This window comes from Anomaloglossus baeobatrachus, chromosome 3 (assembly GCF_048569485.1).
Source record: "Anomaloglossus baeobatrachus isolate aAnoBae1 chromosome 3, aAnoBae1.hap1, whole genome shotgun sequence".
In the NCBI taxonomy this organism is placed as follows: Eukaryota; Metazoa; Chordata; class Amphibia; order Anura; family Aromobatidae; genus Anomaloglossus; species Anomaloglossus baeobatrachus.
Genome location: NC_134355.1, coordinates 296,698,445 through 296,718,980, shown reverse-complemented (window position 1 = coordinate 296,718,980; position 20,536 = coordinate 296,698,445). Strand labels below are relative to the sequence as shown.

Here is a 20,536-nt window from a genome sequence, read left to right as displayed (position 1 = left end):
CACTCATGCAGACTTTCAGATGGATTGGCAGCTGATTTCATAGTGAATATCTAATGCAAATCTACAACGTGACAAGATGCAATTAAATGAACTTGACTGTATTGTATACAAATTTTCATTGCAGAATCTGTGCCTAAAATCTGCAACAAAACCTTCCAGTAGGAATATGGCATGAATATTAGATCACTAAAGTGGGCTTTACATGCTGCGACGTCGCTAGCGATGTCGCGAGAGATAGCACCCGACCACGTCGGTGGCGCGTCATGGGCAAATCGCTGCCATAGCGAACAATATCGCTACGGCAGCGTCACATGCAATTACCTCTTCACCGATGTCGCTGTGGCCGCCGAACAATCTCTCCTTTAAGGGGGAGGTTCGTTCGGCGTCATAGCGGCGTCACTAAGCGGCCGCTCAATAGAAGCGGAAGGGCGGAGATGAGCGGACGGAATTTCCCACCCACCTCCTTCCTTCCTCATTGCCGGCGGCCGCAGGTACGACGTTGTTCCTCGTTCCTGCGGTGTGACACATAGCAATGTTTGCTGCCTCAGGAACGACGAACAACCTGCGTTCTGCAACAGCAACGATATTTGGGATTAGAACGACATGTCAACGATCAACGATATGGTGAGTAATTTTGATTGTTAATGGTCGTTCCTGCGTTTCACACGCAACGACGTCGCTAACGAGGCCGGGTGTCCGTCACGAATTCCGTGACCCCAACGACATCTCGTTAGCGATGTTGTTGCATGTAAAGCCCCCTTTAGAGTTGGGACATACAAGTTTTTGGGGTCTGAGGGCCATATTGTAAGACTGAAATAATTCCAAGAGCAGCAAAAAAAATTAAAGGGAATTTGTCATCAGGTTTTTGTTATCTAAGCTGAGAGCAGCATGATGTAGGAACAGAGACTCTGATTCCAGCAATCTATAATTTTCTGCACTGCCTCTTGTAGTTTCAATAAAATCAGTGTTTTATTAGCAGGAGATTACAGGACTCCTTCTCTGTTCAACCCCACTCCCACATTGATTTGTATAATTTTGCCTGTGTACACAGAAAGCTACCAATCAATGGTGTGGGTGAGGATATACAAAGATCAACATTCAGAGAACTGGTAGATCTATAGCAGAGAAAAGTGGTTATATAAAAATTATGACAAGCAGAGCAGTAAGTGACACATCACTGGAATTAGTAATTGTGCCCCTAAATCATGCTGTTCTCAGATTACATAGCAAAAACCTGCTGACAGCTTCTGCTTTAAGGGAATCCATCACCAGGTTTTTACTATGTAATCTGAAGCAGCAGGAGATAGGGGTTGAAGCACAGATTTCCACAATGTGTAATTTATTAAGGTGTGTGTTGTTTACTTACAGTGAAGGTTTTATCGCGAGGACAGTATCATTGCTGAGACTAGCTGCCTCCTGCCAAGTTATCCGACCACACCCCCTCCTCAGATAAGAAACTCATTGTCTATCGACAATGTACACAGAAAGCTGTAGTGAGGGTGAAGTTAGCTATTCGAGCTCTGCTACATCTATGAACACTGATTGTGTTACAACTGCTGCACCCAGTAATTTAAGTGATACATTTCTAGATTCAGGGTCTCTTTCCCAACATAATACTATTCAGATGAGGTAGCAAAAAATCTGGTGACAGATTCCTTTAAAATGGTAGAAAGAGAGATTTAGAACATATTGATAGTATGTGTACTATGCTTCCAGGACTCTCTTGGAAAAATGGAGGTCTCTTATTTCTCCTTTCATACTATCATGTTCAGAAACTAAAGCGGGCTTTACACACTACGACATCGCTAGCAATTGCTAGCGATATCGAGTGTGTAAGCACCCGCCCGCGTCGTGGATGCGATATCATGTGATCGCTGCCGCAGTGAAAATTATCGCTACGGCAGCGTCACACGCACTTACCTGGTCGGCGGCGTCGCTGTGACTGCCGAACAATCCCTCCCTCAAGGGGGAGGGATGTTCGGCATCACAGCGACGTCACCGCGACATCACTAAGCGGCCGGCCAATCAAAGTGGAGGGGCGGAGATAAGCGGGACGTAACATCCCGCCCACCTCCTTCCTTCTGCATTGTGGCCAGCGGCAGGTAAGGAGACGTTCCTCGCTCCTGCGGTGTCACACACAGAGATGTGTGCTGCTGCAGGAGCGACGAACCACATCGATAATCAACCATTACCGATTTTTGGTTTTGGGATGACCTCTCCATGGTGAACGATTTTCACCATTTTTAAGGTCGCTGGTAAGTGTCACACGCTGTGATATCGTTAATGACGCCGGATGTGTGTCACTAACAACATGACCCCGACGATCAAACATTAACGATATCGTAGCGTGAAAAGCCCCCTTAAGAGTCTGTGCATGCATATACAGTAGTAGTACTAGTAGACAGGCCAACCCAAGACTGTGATTGTAATTAAAAATAGGCAGCAATCCCCTTATGCGTCCTATAGTCAAGGTACAGTACTTTGATGTGGGTGCTGACTATGAGTATAGCAGTAGTCACTTTCTGCTACACTGGTGAGTGGGTGGCACCATATAGTTTCCCCTCCACCCCCAACACAGCTGGCTGGTGTGCAGTATAAACTATTAGGCATGAGGTCCCCTCTATTGGCCCACATATATAAATGCCTTAGCTTGTTATGCAGTCATCCAATCATATGGTGGAAGTATTTCAGTTAGAAATCGACACAGAACTTGTTAATGCTTATGTTGTATGAAAAATACAAGTTAGTGCCACCTATATAATATAACCTGTGACCAGATGGGTGGGGGCTGCATAGAATAGCATCACAGCAGCATATTGCCCCTAGGCCACAGGTTGCGCACCCCTGGCTTAGAATGAATGTATCTTGCATGCATTAGAGTGCATGTAGATTGAATCTGTTTAATATACATTTTTACAGTATTGCCTTATATATACCTTGTAGTGATGAGCGAGTACTAAAAAGCTCGGGTGCTCGAGGCTCGGGCCGAGCATCCCAAGATACTCGTGTACTCGGCCCGAGCACCGAGCCCAATGTTATCCTATGGGAGACCCGAGTATTTTTATGAAATTACCCCCCGGCAGCATGTAGAAACCCTAAAAATGTCACAAAAGTCTCAGAAGAGTGCTCAAATGACATGGCAACAGCATGGGGAAGACCCCTTGAAGCATTTATCACTCAAAAGTCACAGCTGTGAACAATTTTGTCCGCGTTTTACGCCATTTTTACGGACTCACCAGAAAACCTTCCAAAATGACACCAAAATGAATTTTCATGGCGGAAATGTTAAGGGCACATACCCAATAGTGAGATAGAGCTGGTGTATGTTACTTATTGAGATTATTACATGAAAGATTTTACGTAAAAACATTGTGTGGCACTCCGATGTCCAAAACGCACGTTTTGTGCTTTTTACTAGCGATGTCGGTCATTTTTTTTTTCATTCTATCTCCCGTCGGTCGGTCTCGCTCTGTCGGTCTCTCTCTGTCTTGTCTGTCCCCCTCTCACAGTCTGTCGGTCATTCTCCCCCCTCTCTCTTACTTACCGTTCCCCGATCACTGCCGCGGCGCTGCACAGCTGTGTTCACTAAACTCCGGTGGCTTTTCCTCTTTTGAAAAAGCCGGAGATTAAACAATCTCGTATTCCCTGCTTTCCTGCTTTTCGGCGCCTATGATTGGTTGCAGTGAGACACGCCCCCCACGCTGAGTGACAGGTGTCTCACTGCACCCAAACACAGCAGCCGGTGTGTGTATACTGTGCAGTGAAATAAATAATTAAATAATTAAAAAAAACGGCGTGCGGTCCCCCCAATTTTAATACCAGCCAGATAAAGCCATACGGCTGAAGGCTGGTATTCTCAGGATGGGGAGCTCCACGTTATGGGGAGCCCCCCAGCCTAACAATATCAGTCAGCAGCCGCCCAGAATTGCCGCATACATTAGATGCGACAGTTCTGGGACTGTACCCGGCTCTTCCCGATTTACCCTAGTGCGTTGGCAAATCGGGGTAATAAGGAGTTAATGGCAGCCCATAGCTGCCACTAAATCCTAGATTAATCATGTCAGGCGTCTCCCCGAGATTCCTTCCATGATTAATCTGTAAATTACAGTAAATAAACACACACATCCGAAAAAATCATTTATTAGAAATAAAAAACACAAACATATACCCTGGTTAACCACTTTAATCAGCCCCAAAAAGCCCTCCATGTCCGGCGTAATCCAGGATGCCCTAGCGTCGCTTCCAGCGCTGCTGCATGGAGGTGACCGGAGCTGCAGCAGACACAGCCGCTCCGGTCACCTCCACACAGCTAATGAAGACAGCCACGCGATCAGCTGAGCTGTCACTGAGGTTACCCGCTGTCACTGGATACAGCGGTGGCCGCGGGTAACCTCAGTGACAGCTCAGCTGATCGCGCTACTCACCTCAGTTGCTGCGTGGAGGTGAGAGGAGCGGCGGTGAGTAGCGCGATCAGTTGAGCTGTCACTGAGGTTACCCGCGGCCACCGCTGGATCCAGTGACAGCGGGTAACCTCACTGACAGCTCAGCCGATCACGCGGCTGTCTTCAGTTGCTGTGTGGAGGTGACCGGAGCGGCGGTGTATTCTGTAGCTCCGGTCACCTCCATGCAGCAGCGCTGGAAGCGACGCAGGAGCATCCTGGATTACGCCGGACATGGAGGGCTTTTTGGGGCTGATTAAAGTGGTTAACCAGGGTATACGTTTGTGTTTTTTATTTCTAATAAAGGATTTTTTTCGGGTGTGTGTGTTTATTTACTGTAATTTACAGATTAATCATGGAAGGTGTCTCATAGACGCCTGACATGATTAATCTAGGACTTATTGGCAGCTATGGGCTGCCAATAACTCCTTATTACCCCGATTTGCCAACGCACCAGGGCAAATCGGGAAGAGCCGGGTACAGTCCCAGAACTGTCGCATATAATGTATGCGGCAACTCTGGGTGGCTGCTGGCTGATATTGTTAGGCTGGGGGGCTCCCCATAACGTGGAGCTCCCCATCCTGAGAATACCAGTCTTCAGCCGTATGGCTTTATCTGGCTGGTTTTAAAATTGGGGTGGACCGCACGCCGTTTTTTTGAATTATTTAATTATTTATTTCACTACACAGTATAGACACGCCCACCGGCTGCTGTGATTGGGTGCAGTGTGACACCTGTCACTCAGCGTGGGGGCGTGTCTCACTGTAACCAATCATAGGCGCCGGTGGGCGGGGAAAGCAGGGAATACGAGATTGTTTAATGGGCGGACGGCTTTTTCAAAACAGTAAAAGCCGCCGGAGCAGTGTGAATGCCGTGCAGCGCCGGGTATCGGGGATTGGTGAGTATGAGAGAGGGCTGCTAACTTCAGTCACTTAGGAGATTAGCGGTCACCGGTGAGCCCTTCACAGGTGACCGCTAATCAGGACGCGACACAGACAGAGCCGCAGCATGACCATGAAGTCGGGTGAAGTTCACCCGAGTTCATTCTGACAGTGCGGCTCTGTCTGTGTCTGCTGTCATCTGCCATTCAGCTCTGCTACATGGCTGTCTTTGTCTGCTGTTAGCGGCCATGTAGCAGAGCTGAATGGCAGATGACATAGTAAAAACGCATCCCTACACATTACACACGCTTGGCAAGTCAATAAATAAAAAAAAAAAAAAAAAGGTGCCCAATGCATACGTCACAGAACACATGATCTAAAGGATCGCACACAAAATTGATCAATTTAACATAGACTACTAACGCACGTGTGACAGCAAATGAACGACCTACGTGTGATCTCATAAGATCCCGTATGCAACCTGGGCGTGTCACATCGCAAATTCGATTGTACAACTAATTGCAACGTGTAAAGCAGGCTTTACAAACCAACAAGTTATGTTGCTCAGTTAAATTTTAATAAATTTTCAACATAAAAGTGTGGGTCAATTATTATTCAACCCCCTAGGTTTAATATTTTGTGGAATAACCCTTGTTTGCAATTACAGCTAATAATCGTCTTTTATAAGACCTGATCAGGCCGGCACAGGTCTCTGGAGTTATCTTGGCCCACTCCTCCATGCAGATCTTCTCCAAGTTATCTAGGTTCTTTGGGTGTCTCATGTGGACTTTAATCTTGAGCTCCTTCCACAAGTTTTCAATTGGGTTAAGCTCAGGAGACTGACTAGGCCACTGCAACACCTTGATTTTTTCCATCTTGAACCAGGCCTTGGTTTTCTTGGCTGTGTGCTTTGGGTCGTTGTCTTGTTGGAAGATGAAATGACGACCCATCTTAAGATCCTTGATGGAGGAGCGGAGGTTCTTGGCCAAAATCTCCAGGTAGGCTGTGCTATCCATCTTCCCATGGATGCAGACCAGATGGCCAGGCCCCTTGGCTGAGAAACAGCCCCACAGCATGATGCTGCCACCACCATGCTTGACTGTAGGGATGGTATTCTTGGGGTCGTATGCAGTGCCATCCAGTCTCCAAACGTCACGTGTGTGGTTGGCACCAAAGATCTCGATCTTGGTCTCATCAGACCAGAGAACCTTGAACCAGTCTGTCTCAGAGTCCTCCAAGTGATCATGAGCAAACTGTAGACGAGCCTTGACATGACGCTTTGAAAGTAAAGGTACCTTACGGGCTCGTCTGGAATGGAGACCATTGCGGTGGAGTACGTTACTTATGGTATTGACTGAAACCAATGTCCCCACTGCCATGAGATCTTCCTGGAGCTCCTTCCTTGTTGTCCTTGGGTTAGCCTTGACTCTTCGGACAAGCCTGGCCTCGGCACGGGTGGAAACTTTCAAAGGCTGTCCAGGCCGTGGAAGGCTAACAGTAGTTCCATAAGCCTTCCACTTTCGGATGATGCTCCCAACAGTAGAGACAGGTAGGCCCAACTCCTTGGAAAGGGTTTTGTACCCCTTGCCAGCCTTGTGACCCTCCACGATCTTGTCTCTGATGGCCTTGGAATGCTCCTTTGTCTTTCCCATCTTGACCAAGTATGAGTGCTGTTCACAAGTTTGGGAAGGGTCTTAATTAGTCAAAAAAGGCTGGAAACAGAGATAATTAATCCAAACATGTGAAGCTCATTGTTCTTTGTGCCTGAAATACTTCTTAATACTTTAGGGGAACCAAACAGAATTCTTGTGGTTTGAGGGGTTGAATAATAAATGACCCTCTGAATAAACTTTTCACAATTTTTAAAAAAAAAAAAAAAAAAAGAAATATTCTTTTTTGCTGCAGTGCATTTCACACTTCCAGGCTGATCTACAGTCCAAATGTAACAATGCCAAGTTAATTCCGAATGTGTAAACCTGCTAAATCTGTAGGGGGTTGAATACTACTTGTAGGCACTGTATAGTAAACTCTGAAACACTGCAGCAATTCAGAGCAAAACATACTTTAATAGCTTGCATGGACCAATATCTGTTTGAAAGGGAGTTCTTCCAGCCTTCTGCCAGTGACTTTTACGTCAAGCAAGCAGGGAGAGACCTGTCACTCATGGGGAATAGGCAGGGAGGAGCCACTGGGGACCTTCCTTTCCGAATAGTACTCATTCAGCTTGGTCCTGCTGCATTTTAGAGTCAAACATACATAGCTGAAATCATACAGCCATTGTCTCTAAATGCTGCTTTTTATTCCTTAAAATATCTCAAGGTTAACACTGAGACAGAGAGTATTCTTCTAAAATGAAAATTTGGTTTTGGAGTGACTTCATTATATTTGTGAACAATAGTAGTATTATCAATTAGGTAATATGCAGGTTTCAGTGATTCTTCAAGTGTTATTATTGGCATTTTTTACAGGTGTATTTGTTGATGTTATTATTTTTTTTTTACATTTTATTATATTACATACTAGCTGTAGTACCTGGGTGTTGCCCGGGATAGTAACTTTCTGTCTCTCTCCCAATCTCTGTCTGTCTCTCTGTCTGTCTCTGTGTGTCTATCTGTGTCTATGTCTCTGTGTCTATCTCTGTCTCTGTATCAGTCTCTATCTCTGTGTCTGTCTGTGTGTGTATGTCTGTCTCTCTATCTCTTTCCCCGTCTGTCTCTTTGCCTGTCTGTCTCTTTGCCCATCTGTCTCTGACCAGGTCTGTCTCTTTCCCTGTCTGTCTTCCCCTGTCTCTCTTTCTATCTCTTTCCCTGTCTGCCCGTCTCTGTCTGTCTCTTTCCCCAGCTGTCTCTTTCCCCATCTGTCTTTTTTCCCATCTGTCTCTTTGCCCGTCTTTCTCTTTGCCCATCTGTCTCTTTCCAGGTCTGTCTGTTTCCCAGGTCTGTCTGTTTCCCAGGTCTGTCTCTTTCCAGGTCTGTCGCTCTCCCAGGTCTGTCTCTTTCCCAGGTCTGTCTCTGTCCTAGGTCTGTCTCTTTTCTAGGTCTGTCTCTTTCCCAGGTCTGTCTCTTTCCCCATCTGTCTCTTTCCCTGTCTGTCTTTGTCTCTCTGTTTGTCTCTTTTGCTGCCTGTCTCTGTCTATCTTTATCTCTATGTCTCTTTCCTTGTCTGTCTCTTTCTAGGTTTGTCTCTTTCTAGGTCTGTCTCTTTATCCGTCTGTATTTTTCTCCGTCTGTCTCTTTCCCCATCTGTCTCTTTCCCTGTCTCTCTGTCTGTCTCTTTCCCTGTCTGCCTGTCTCTGTCTGTCTCTTTCCCCATCTCTTTCCTAGTCTGTCTCTTTCCCAGGTCATTCTCTTTCCCCGTCTGTCTCTTTTCAGGTCTGTCTCTTTCCCCATCTGTCTTTCCCTGTCTCTCTGTGTGTCTCTTTTCCTGTCTGCCTGTCTCTGTCTATCTCTTTCCCCGCCTGTCTCTTTCCCCCTCTGTCTCTTTCTCTGTCTGTCTCTCTGCCTGTTTCTCTGCCTGTTTCTCTATCTGTTTCTGTCTGTCTGTCTCTCTCTCTCTTGCAGCGCAGGGTTAAATTTTCCGGTCGAAACATAGTCTATGACATTCCCTGAGTCACATGAGGTGTCTGTGCAAAATTTCGTGATTGTAAATGTGATGGTGCGGGTTCCTTTAGCGGACATAAACACACACACACACACACACACACACATACACTCAGCTTTATATATTAGATATTTAAAGTCACAAATTAAAGTAATGGATAATTTGATTTAAAAACACCACACCTAGAGAATGTGTTTGAAATAATAGTTCTTACCCACAAATGCTGCAACAGAAATTACAAAATGATATACTATTCTTCCACATCTAGCAACAGGTTCCCTTTAATTTTATGTATAAAACTTAATTTATATATCTATCTCTAGCTACTGTACATTTTTAGTAGGATTGACCCAAAACCAAAAATAAAGTACACATGTCTACAGTAAGGGCTCATATTTATCATTGTCAAATGCATATACTGTAAATGGATCACTTATTATTAAAGTGGTTGTCCACTACTTTAACATTGATGACCCATCCTTAGGGGTACTTTGCATGCTGCGACATCACTAGCCGATTGTAGCGATGCCGAGCGCAATAGTCCCCGCCCCCGTCGCAGATGCGATATCTTGTGATAGCTGCCGTAGCAAACATTATCGCTAAGGCAGCTTCACATGCACTTACCTGCCCTGCGACGTCGCTCTGGACGCGACCCGCCTCCTTCCTAAGGGGGCAGGTCGTGCGGCGTCACAGCGACGTCACACGGCAGGAGGCCAATAGAAGTGGAGGGGCGGAGATGAGCGGGACGTAAACATCCCGCCCACCTCCTTCCTTCTTGATTGCAGGCGGGACGCAGGTAAGGAGATGTTCCTCGCTCCTGCGGCTTCATAAACAGCAATGTGTGCTGCCGCAGGAATGAGGAACAACATCGTACCTGTCGCTGCAGCGAAATTATGGAAATGACCGACACTACACAGATCACCAATTTTCGACGCTTTTGTGATCGTTTATCGGTGCTTCTAGGCTTTACACGTTGCGACGTCGTTACCGGCGCCGGATGTGCATCACTTTCGATTTGACCCCAACGAGATCGCAGTAGCGATGTCGCAACGTGCAAAGTACCCCTTAGGATAGGTCATCAATGTCTGATAGCTGAGGGTGCTACACTTGGCACCCCTCAATCAGCTGTTCTCGATGTTGTCAGCGACAGTTATGGAGCTGCACAACTCTGTCTACTGTTTAGTTGCCACAGCTGGGTATTGCACATCTGCCCCCTATTCAAATCAATACGGGGTTGTGCACTATCCGGCCATGGCCTCTATACAGTAGATGGAGCTGTGCTGTGCAGTTCTGTGATTGTGCAGTTCTGGCTGCCACTGATACCGAAACAGCTAATCAGAAGGGGTGCTGGGTGTCGTACTCCATTGACTTCCATTATACTGTGTATGCGATTCACGCCCACTTCTTGATCAATTAATGAGAACTGGAGAGTACACTCGCTTATCTCTAGTAATCAGCTTTTGTTTTCTGTTTTTAAAGGAGTAGGTAAGGCTGCTTTCACACTACGTTTTTTTCAGAGTCCTGAACGTTTTTTTTGCTGCAAAAGCAGATCCAATGCAAATATGTTTTAATTTCAATGCATTTGCAATGGACGTGCGTCAACATGCGTTGACATGTGTTTGCGTGCAGTATAGTGAGGATCCCTTGCAGTATTTTAACCTTTTTCAAAAACGCTACTTGTAGCGTTTTTGAGCTGCATCCAAATACTGTTTGCCACTGGATCCTGACTATACTGCACGCAATCGCATGTGAATGGTGGTATGCTGATAGACAGGATCCTGTTGGGCAGAAACCAGCCTGGCGTGATTACAGAGTCTCTCTCTGTCTCGGTCTATCTCTCACTGTCGGTCACTCTCTCTCTCTCAGTCTCTATCTCTCTCTGTCAGTCTCTCCCTCTCACCCCATCTCTCATACTCACCGATCACGGGCACGGTGCTGCACGGCTGTCACACTGCTCTGGCGCCTTATCCTCTTTTGAAAATGCCGGCTGCTCATTATTCCATCTCGTACTCCCTGCTTCCCCCGCCCACTGGCGCCTATAATTGGTTGCAGTCAGACACGCCCCCACGCTGAGTAACAGCTGTCTCATTGCAACTGTCGCGGGCGGAGGAGGGGACGCTGCGCTCTCCCACTGCTCGGGTCCGGCTGCCGCTGCTCTGCGGCTGCTGCTGCTCGGTGGCTCGAGCGATGGGCCGGATCCCGGGGACTCGAGCGGCGCTCCTCGCCCGTGAGTGAAAAGGGGTGGTTTGGTTTTGGGGATATTGTCCGTGACGCCACCCACGGTTGTGGTGATTGTGTGGACACCACCGCTGCTCTGGACGGGGATCCCGGGAGCGGTGACAGGGAGCAGCTTTGTTGTTATTTCTCCCCTCCGTGGGTAGGGGGTTGGTTGTCCCGGGGCCCGGTGATGGGGTAGCAGTGGATGGCAGGCGGGTTGCGGAGCCTGGTGAGGGGCAGGGTCGCAGGGGTAGCGCTGTGCCGCATAGCACGGAGGTACTCACTCAGCCCATTGATGATGACACAGTTCACGGTAAAACAAGCGGCTGGATGGACGGGTTCCTCGGACGGCTGCGGTGTTGTTGTTCCCTGCAGGTTAGTGATGACTGTCTCTCCCTGCACCTATGTTCTATGTTGATTCCGATAGGTTCCCACCGGTAACCCGCTCCCCGACCTGGATGTGGGCCGGAGGAGCCCCTTTTGCCCGCAGGCGCTGGCCCTGGGAAACGGTTGCCCTTGGCGGTGGCGGTGTCTCCCCTTCACGGTTGGACGGTTGCCTTCTGTCGGGACTTGGCTGTTTGGAAACCCGGAGGTCCCCTTCGCTAACGGATTTGGCAACTTCACGGCGACTCCTAGCCTTGCCGGGATCCGAAAAGCCCCTGCCAATGGTGCTGGCTTCTCCTTGTGTACCGGTCCGGTACCGCCGGGCCACCGCCCGTCCACGGTCCTTATGGCAAACTCCGATAGGCCACTCCTGCAGACGGTCACCACCATCTGCCAACCTTGCTGCTCCGTCCGGGCCACACACCCGGACTCACTTCAGTCTGCTCTCTTGCCACTTCACTACTGCTCACTTTTCCTCCTTCCACTTTCACTGTCAAAACTGAACTGCTCCTTTTTCCTCCTCCAGGACTGTGAACTCCTTGGTGTGTGGAGACCAACCGCCTGGCTCCACCCCCTGGTGTGGACATCAGCCCCTGGAGGAAGGCAACAAGGGTTTTGTGTCTGACCTTGATGTGCCTGCAGGGAGTGTGGGGTGTGTAGGTGTTGTGCTCTGTGGCCCCTGGCTTGTCCAGGGCAACACACAACCAATCACAGCTGCCGGTGTGATACATGAAGCTGACAGGAACAGCTGTAGAACACCGCCACTCCTGTGAGCTCCACGCAGCAACTGAAGTGAATCACGCTGTCAGCGGTGACGTCACTCAGGTAGTGTCGGTGTGTGCAGTGATGATAGGTGCGGTAGTGCCTGAGTGTGTGCAGTGATGATGAGGGCGGTAGTGCCTGCGTGTGTGCGGTGATGATGGGGGCAATAGTGCCTGCATGTGTGCGGTGATGATGGGGGCGGTAGTGTTTGCGTGTGTGCAGTGATGATGGGGGCGGTAGTGCCGGTGTGTGTGCGGTGATGATGGGTGCGGTAGTGCCTGTGTGCGCAGTGATGATGCGGGTGGTAGTGCCTTACTGTGTGCAGTGATGATGGGGGTAGTAGTGCCTGAGTGTGTGCGGTGATGATGGGGGTGGTAGTGCCTGAGTGTGTGCGGTGATGATTGGGGTGGTAGTGCCAGTGTGTGCAGTGATGATGGGGGTGATAGTGCCTGCTCATGTGTGCAGTGATGATCGGGGTGGTAGTATCTCTCTCGCTCTCTCTCTTTTTCTCATTTTCTCCCTCTCTTTTTTCTCTCTCTTTTTCTCTCTCTCTCATTTTCTCTCTTTTTTCTCTCTCTCTTTTTTTCTCTCTCTCTTTTCTCTCTTTTTCTCTCTCTCTCTCTTTTTCTCTCTCTCTTTTTCTCTCTCTCTCATTTTCTCTCTTTTTTCCCTCTCTTTTTTTCTCTCTCTCTCTTTTTTTCTCTCTCTCTTTTTCTCTCTCTCTCGTTTTCTCTTTTTCTCTCTCTCTTTTTTCTCTCTCTCTTTTTTCTCTCTCTTTTTTTTCTCTCTCTCTTTTTCTTTTTTCTTTCTCTCTCTCTTCTTCTCTCTCTTTCTCCTTCTGAATATCCAGTCTATTACGTTCAGTTCCCCTCACTCCCGATCACATGACTCCAATACCCGCCCATAATTTCAAGTGGCAGGATCCTGCAAAATAGCACATGCATTTGGATGCGTTTCTCTTTGGAAAAACAGGATCCGCTTTTGCAGCAAAAAAAACGTTCAAAACACATGTTAAAAAAACATAGTGTGAAAGCAGCCTAACTGTTTCTAAGAGTCCTATTTCATCGTTTTCAATTAATATTGATTTTGGTCTATTTACACTGCAAAATTATTGTGAACAGGGGTTCTTGGGAACACACTTTTCACTATAATCTTGCAGTCTAAAAAAACAACAAAATGCTTGTAGGTCAGGTGAAATAATCTTTTGTGCTGCACAAAAGATTGTCATACTCGTCAGTGCATCATCCGAAAACAATAGAACAATGGCAGCCAATGTTCAATGACTTTATCACTGATCGTTAAGTGTGTATCTAGACAATAGTCAGTTTGTGTCATCAGGCTATTGAACAACCATTAATCAGTAAATATGTACAGATTGGTGGCCGTTTTGTGCCACAAAATGGGGGGTGTAAATTCACATTGAGATTCAATCCTGTTTGATCTGACATTGTTTTAATATTATGTACTGAGTTATTTCACATACATAAAGAACCAACCAATGATCAATTATGAACAGGAAGGTCTCCTTAATAATTCAAAAAGAACGCCTGTAGCAGTTAATATAGCTATAGCAATCTCCAAATGCCTCTTTTCTTACTCAATCTGACTTTGATAGTCCAAATTGAAAATAGTGCAGATATTCATGTTTATTACACAAAATAATAAACCCCTATAACTTAATAAAAGTATAAGAAGTCAAGTTCTGGATCTATTTAAAAGCTGGCACAATAGCCGGAGGCCTCATCGTCCTTGGTGAGGTCTAATATACTTATAATTTACAGTAAGCAATAGATTATCTAATACAGTACTCAATGTAATAGAAATGCTTTGTTTGTAGAGGTGCCTGAGTAGAAATTCTTTTTCTAAAGCTTTATTAATTAACCTTGTTGCAATATATTCACGTTGAGAGAATAGCACACTGCAGTCAATCATATCTGAAATGATTAAAGTATATATATTACAAAGAATTACAGAACATTCAGCTACAAAGAGCAAGTCAGGTTAGAAATGTATATTATATGGCTGCAGTAGAAGTTAGGTCTCTGTTAAAGGGGTTGTCCCCATTCAGAAAATTTTGGTCCTCAGCTGCAGGGCATTCTAAAAAAATACCCTGCTTAACTCACCCTTCCTGAGTCTAGCGCTGAGTTTCTGGTGCTGCTCCCTGTTTCTGGTATAGGCTTCAGTACTGACATCATATCAACAGCGCAACAGCTGCTCAGTGAGCTCAGCGGCTCTACCCATTTAGACAGCACCCCAATTTTATTTGATTGATATTTATGCTACTGTCTATAGAAATATAACTCTTTCCGAACCTAGTCAAGACTCACTAACGATGGCAGCTCATCTCAGACATTTATGGCATATCGATGCCATCTGCCACCAATGGAGAGATGGAATTGACCATTGTAGGCTGATTCTCCAGATCAGTAAGAGTTCGTAGACACCAAGCATGTATGGTATTATGGTTAATTAAGTGGTGAAAAAAATTCAGAAATTTCTCCAAAATAAATTGCGCTTTTATCACCATTTTCAGAGATCTGTAATGTTCACATTTTTCGGGATCTGGGGCTTTGTGATGGCTTTTTGTGCCATAAGCTGACATTTTTTATTATACCATTTTTATTTAGATGTAATGTTTTTGTTGCCTGAAATAGCATTTTATTGCAATGTTGCGGCAACCAAAAAAGCGCAAGTGGGGCGTTTTGATTTTTTTTTTCAAAATGCAATTTACTGATTGGATTAATTTGTTATATTTTGATACTCAGCAATACCTAATATGAGTATTTTTTATTATTATTGTTTCAATGGTGGAAAAAGGGAGGATTTAAACTTTTGTATTTTTTTATTTACATATTTTTAAAATCTTTTTTTACTTTTTATTGTTTTTACTAGTCTCTTTAGGAGACTTGAAGCTGATACTGTCCAATTGATTTTGCTGTTTAGAGCTGTGCTTCAGCTTGGTTCTGTGCTGATCTCCTGTGAATGCTGGCACTCAGCCAGCATTCACAGAAAGTTCATCATGACAGTGACAGAGGTCATTAGCTGATCCCCGACTGTCATGACAACCCATCGGCACCCTGTGATAACAATCCGCGGGCCCTCGATTGGAGTGGGGAATGGCGTGCATGTTAGACCGCAATCGCACTGTCATAGTTTGACAGTGAGATCTAACTAGTTTCCAGGCGCGGGTGGGAGATCTGCCTGCACCTGTTAACTGTACATGTCTGCTGATCAGATCAGCAGACATGTGCAAATAAACAAGCGAGGTATGCACGTGAGCTCGTATCAAAGTCAAGGAAAGGACACGACCAAGGATGTGCCAGTACATACTTGGTTGTGAAGGGGTTAAAAAAAACATGGCTTTAAAAACTGCATAGTGTGAAAAAAACAAATAATGTCCCAAATGATTTGATGAAAGTGTGCGTATGTATGAACACATATACAACTCTAAGCTTTTAATAAATAGCACAATAAAAAGACCAAAATAAAATCCATGGTCCCGATTCATCATTGCCTTTACATGCGTTTTTTTTGTCTAATTTTGTGATATGCGCTTTTTTTTGCTTGCACTCAATTCATTATTTTAGGCTATTTTATATAAGCTCACCTGTTTTCATTTTGTTTTCCACTTTGTAAGTAAAATTAAATGTTTCCAGATGTTTTTGGCTGATTTACCAATTGCAACTCTTTAAAAAGTCACAAAATTTAGTCCATCTCTGGTGTCATTTTATGCTTGTTTTTCAAAAAGTCACATAAATGTTGAATAACGGGAATGAAGACCCCCTTTTTTATTTTTTCCAATCATTTTGATGAATTTGACCCAGTAAACATCAGTGATTATCCACAAGACAAAACAAGAAAAGTGACAAAAAAAACGCAAATGAATTAGGACCTGAATAGTATGAGTTCACAGACAGATGTAAGTACTTTGCAAATGCGGCAAGATTTGCTATATGGATGGATTTTACAGCTATATTATACTTTATCCAATCCGCCCAGCCAAGTGCTGCTAAAAACAGATTTAGACTGTATTCATTTTGATGAGAATAAAATTATATTTTCTATTTTCCCAAACTGATACCTTTACAAATTAAGAGCTGCACTATTTACCCATAATTATATAGGCCTTCCAAATTAATTAAAATAAGTGAATGCATTTTTATGCGAGACAGCATTAGAATAGCAATGCGAAATAGAAAAGTTTCAGAAATTGAAGGATATATGCAAAAATGTTCTCAAAACAATTTTTAGATTATGTCTAGATCCTATAGTGTTAAATAATCACCATGGAGAAAAATTAAAAGGCTTTACCAGCTTCAGCAAACCACTGCTCTCTGGGCTGCTGTTTGTGTTAAAACAGAGTGTTCTTTACTTAACCTTCCCAGGTCCAGAGAAAACTGCTCCTCCCATTGTCTGCAGCACTGCTGTCATATTGACAGCTAATCAGTGAGCCCAGTGACAAATAGCAGCCATCATGGGCACAGTTCAATAACTGGCTGCAGCGCTATTGAGGCGATATCAGTACTGAAAACAATAACAGACATCAGACACCAGGAGCAGTGGTGGAAACTCAACAATGGACCTGGAGAGGGTGAGAAAAGCTCAGTTTATTTTTTAAAATAAACTGCAGCTGGGGGAAAGGCGTTTTTGAAACCGGAAAACTTGTTTAAAGATTGGTCATTACTCGATTGCAACAGTAATCCCTGTCATGTACACTGTTGTGAAAAATTATTTGAACCATGATATTTGTCGCACAGAACATTTTGTCATCTAGCATAACAGGTTGCATCAACTTGCAGCTGTCACAAGTATCTCCCGTCATTAGGAGACTTGTGACAAATCTAGGATCTGAGCTTGACATGAACTCGTGAAACTCTGAATTTTAAATATGATTGTTTTTTTTGGTACTGCAAGGGTTAATGACATTTTCCTTGCCGGTAGCTTCTAGTTAGTTGATCTCAGCTGCAGCTGGATTGTGGCCACTCCCCTTCCCTTTATATAGTCAGATGATCCATCACCTGATGCCGGTAACAGATTTATTCTATTCTGACCACTTTGGAAGGAAGGAGTCTCTAGTGGCTGCTGGAGATCTGCTTTTGGAGATCTGCTGTTGGAGTTTTGCTGTTGGAGCCATGTCGCCTGCAGCCCTGGTGTCTGGCTACAGCAGTCAAGCTTGTTTCAGATCTTTTTTGTCTATGTTCCCCTGTCTGTACTCCTTTCATTGTGTTATATTACTGTAGAGGTGATGTCTAGTGTACTGACTGGCCTTGGCACTAGAATGGGTGAGTGGAGGGACTGTTAGGGACAATGACAGTGACGAAAAGAAGTACTCATGTAGTGACATTAGGGGAGCTCAGGGACCAGAAACGGGTTAGTGTCAGGAGGTATCCCATCTCCCACTCCCTATCATCAGTGTCTTCCTCTTCCTTTCCATCCCACTGTAACCTTTATGAAGCTCCATGATATCCCCTAGTCCATGCGTGACAGTAGTATTGTTTAAAAAAAATCTATACTTCTCTTTAAAATATACTTGTCTTGGCAAATCTGCCTTTATTCAGCCACACTGCTAGGTTTTGTCTCAGAACAGCTTACTTCAGGTACTTAGGGTACCTTCACACTTAGCGATGCAGCAGCGATCCGACCAGCGATCTGACCTGGTCAGGATCGCTGCTGCATCGCTACATGGTCGCTGGTGAGCTGTCAAACAGGCAGATCTCACCAGCGACCAGTGAACAGCCCCCAGCCAGCAGCGACGTGCAAGTGACGCTGCGCTTGCACGGAGCCGCCTGGAAGCTGCGGAGACTGGTAACTAAGGTAAACATCGGGTATGGTTACCCGATGTTTACATTAGTTACCAGCGCACACCGCTTAGCTGTGTGTGCAGGGAGCAGGGAGCCGCGCACACTGAGCGCTGGCTCCTTGCTCTCCTAGCTGCTGTACACATCGGGTTAATTAACCCAATGTGCACAGCAGCTACATGTGCAGAGAGCCGGAGCCGGCAGCACAGGCAGCGTGAGAGCTGCGGAGGCTGGTAACTAAGGTAAATATCGGGTAACCACCTTGGTTACCCGATGTTTATCTTGGTTACAAGCTTACCTCAGCTGTCAGACGCCGGCTCCTGCTCCCTGCTCGCTTCATTTGTCGCTCTCTCGCTGTCACACACAGCGATCTGTGTGTCACAGCGGGAGAGCGCCTTTGAAGAAAACGAACCAGGGCTGTGTGTAACGAGCAGCGATCTCGCAGCAGGGGCCAGATCGCTGCTCAGTGTCACACACAGCGAGATCGCTAATGAGGTCACTGCTGCGTCACAAAAAGCGTGACTCAGCAGCGATCTCGGCAGTGAGCTCGCTGTGTGTGAAGCACCCCTTACACTGCATCTGTGTTGGGTTAAAGATAAGACTTAGTGATCCCAACACCTATTTTTATTTACTCTGAACTATATAGATGCACATAGGTTTTTCTATAGGATCATCATCTTACTGCAAAACGTTATTACACTAGCTTGGGATCAAGTTGGCTGACAGCTGATACTATATTATATAATGTACTATGGCAAATTCTGGCCTACTGTTTGGCCATTGTTATTGTGGCAAAATATCACATGGCATATTTTTGTTACATACTTTATTGTCAATACATAAAAATAATGTAAGATACTGTACTTTTCAATCTTGCACAAATATAATTGGATACAAAAAAATTATACACAATTAAGAGACGATTTAATAATAGTTTTGGACACAAGTACGGTGAGATGAGATGATACAGATGAATGCGCGCTGCCAAACCAAGTTCACCTAGGATGGCCAATGGTCACACTATTTTGCTTGTAAATCACAGGATCATCAGCCACCATGGGTGACATGTACTGCCTGGATTATCCTATAGGCCTCATTCAGACATCCAATTTTTCCATGTACAAGAAAAAAGGGCTGATTTTTGGGATCAGACATTCATCAGAGTTTAATCAGTGAGGTCTTTCGTGAAGAAAAAAAGTTTCTCCACCTTCTACGTTCTGACACTCCATGAAAATTGGTTCTCACTCAGATATCATCCAAGTGCAGTCCAATTTTTTCAAAGGTCATAAACTTGCATTGTCTATTTTGATCAGACCCTCAAGTCAAAATCAGATAGGTCTCTGCAATTTTCCGCAGACCTACGGTCCACATAAAAATCTCCCACATGTGAATGCCCACAAAGACTATCACTGGTAAAAGTGCTACCCATGAAAACCTTGAATAGCACTCATACACAAAAATCGGATGTCTGAATGAGGCCCTAGAGTGTGTTGACATGGAAAAATCCATATGTCTGTTTGAATATGTTTTACCAAACATCTGAGTGGGGCCTTCAGAAATCTTCTGCATATCCCACAAAAAGTACCACATTCAGTTGTCTGGGGCAGATTTTTATTTGTACATCGATCCGGCTGCATGTGAGCATATTATATTAGGTCAACGTAATGCAAGGCAATTGGGAAAATTTTCGCTATTTAGAGTTTAAGATGAATGGTACTGTATGTTCTCAAAAAGTTGTTATAATTCTGCTTATTTTTAATATATAGACTCCACAATATTAAAACTGTAAGGTCAAGAGTTATGGAAATCATCAAATGACTAGACATGTTAATAATATGCAAAGTATAAAAAAAAAGAAACAAAAATTTAAATTTTATTCGGGATTGAGTATAAGTGCTAGGTACAGAAATACACACACTTAAGGGTACTTTACACGCTGCGATATCGGTACCGATATCGCTAGTGAGTATACCCGCCCCCGTCGGTTGTGCGACACGGGCAAATCGCTGCCCATGGCGCACAACATCGCTTACACCCATCACACAGACTTACCTTCCCTGCGACGTCGCTCTGGCCGGCGAACCGCCTCCTTTCTAAGGGGGCGATTTGTGTGGCATCATAGTGACATCACACGGCAGCCGTCCAATAGAAGCGGAGGGGCAGAGATGAGCGGGCGGAAGATCCCGCCTGTGTCCTTTCTTCCTTCTTTTCCGATGGATGCAGGTAGGAGATGTTCGTCGTTCCTGCGGTGTCACACGTACCGATGTGTGGTGCCACAGGAACGATGAACAACATCGTACCTGCAGCAGCAACGATATTAAGGAAAGGAGCGACGTGTCAACGCTCAATGATTTTGGATGTTTTTGCGATCGTTGATCATCGCTCCTTGGTGTCATACACTGCGATGTCGCTAACGGTGCTGGATGTGCGTCACTAATGACGTGACCCCGATGAT

General features: G+C 45.3%; 1 protein-coding gene across 1 annotated transcript in view; it reads left to right on the top strand.

The window, feature by feature from the left end:
- Window positions 1-20,536, top strand: part of NKAIN2 (sodium/potassium transporting ATPase interacting 2) — a 1,481,925-nt gene that overhangs the window by 1,453,858 nt on the left and 7,531 nt on the right. The window lies entirely within an intron of this gene.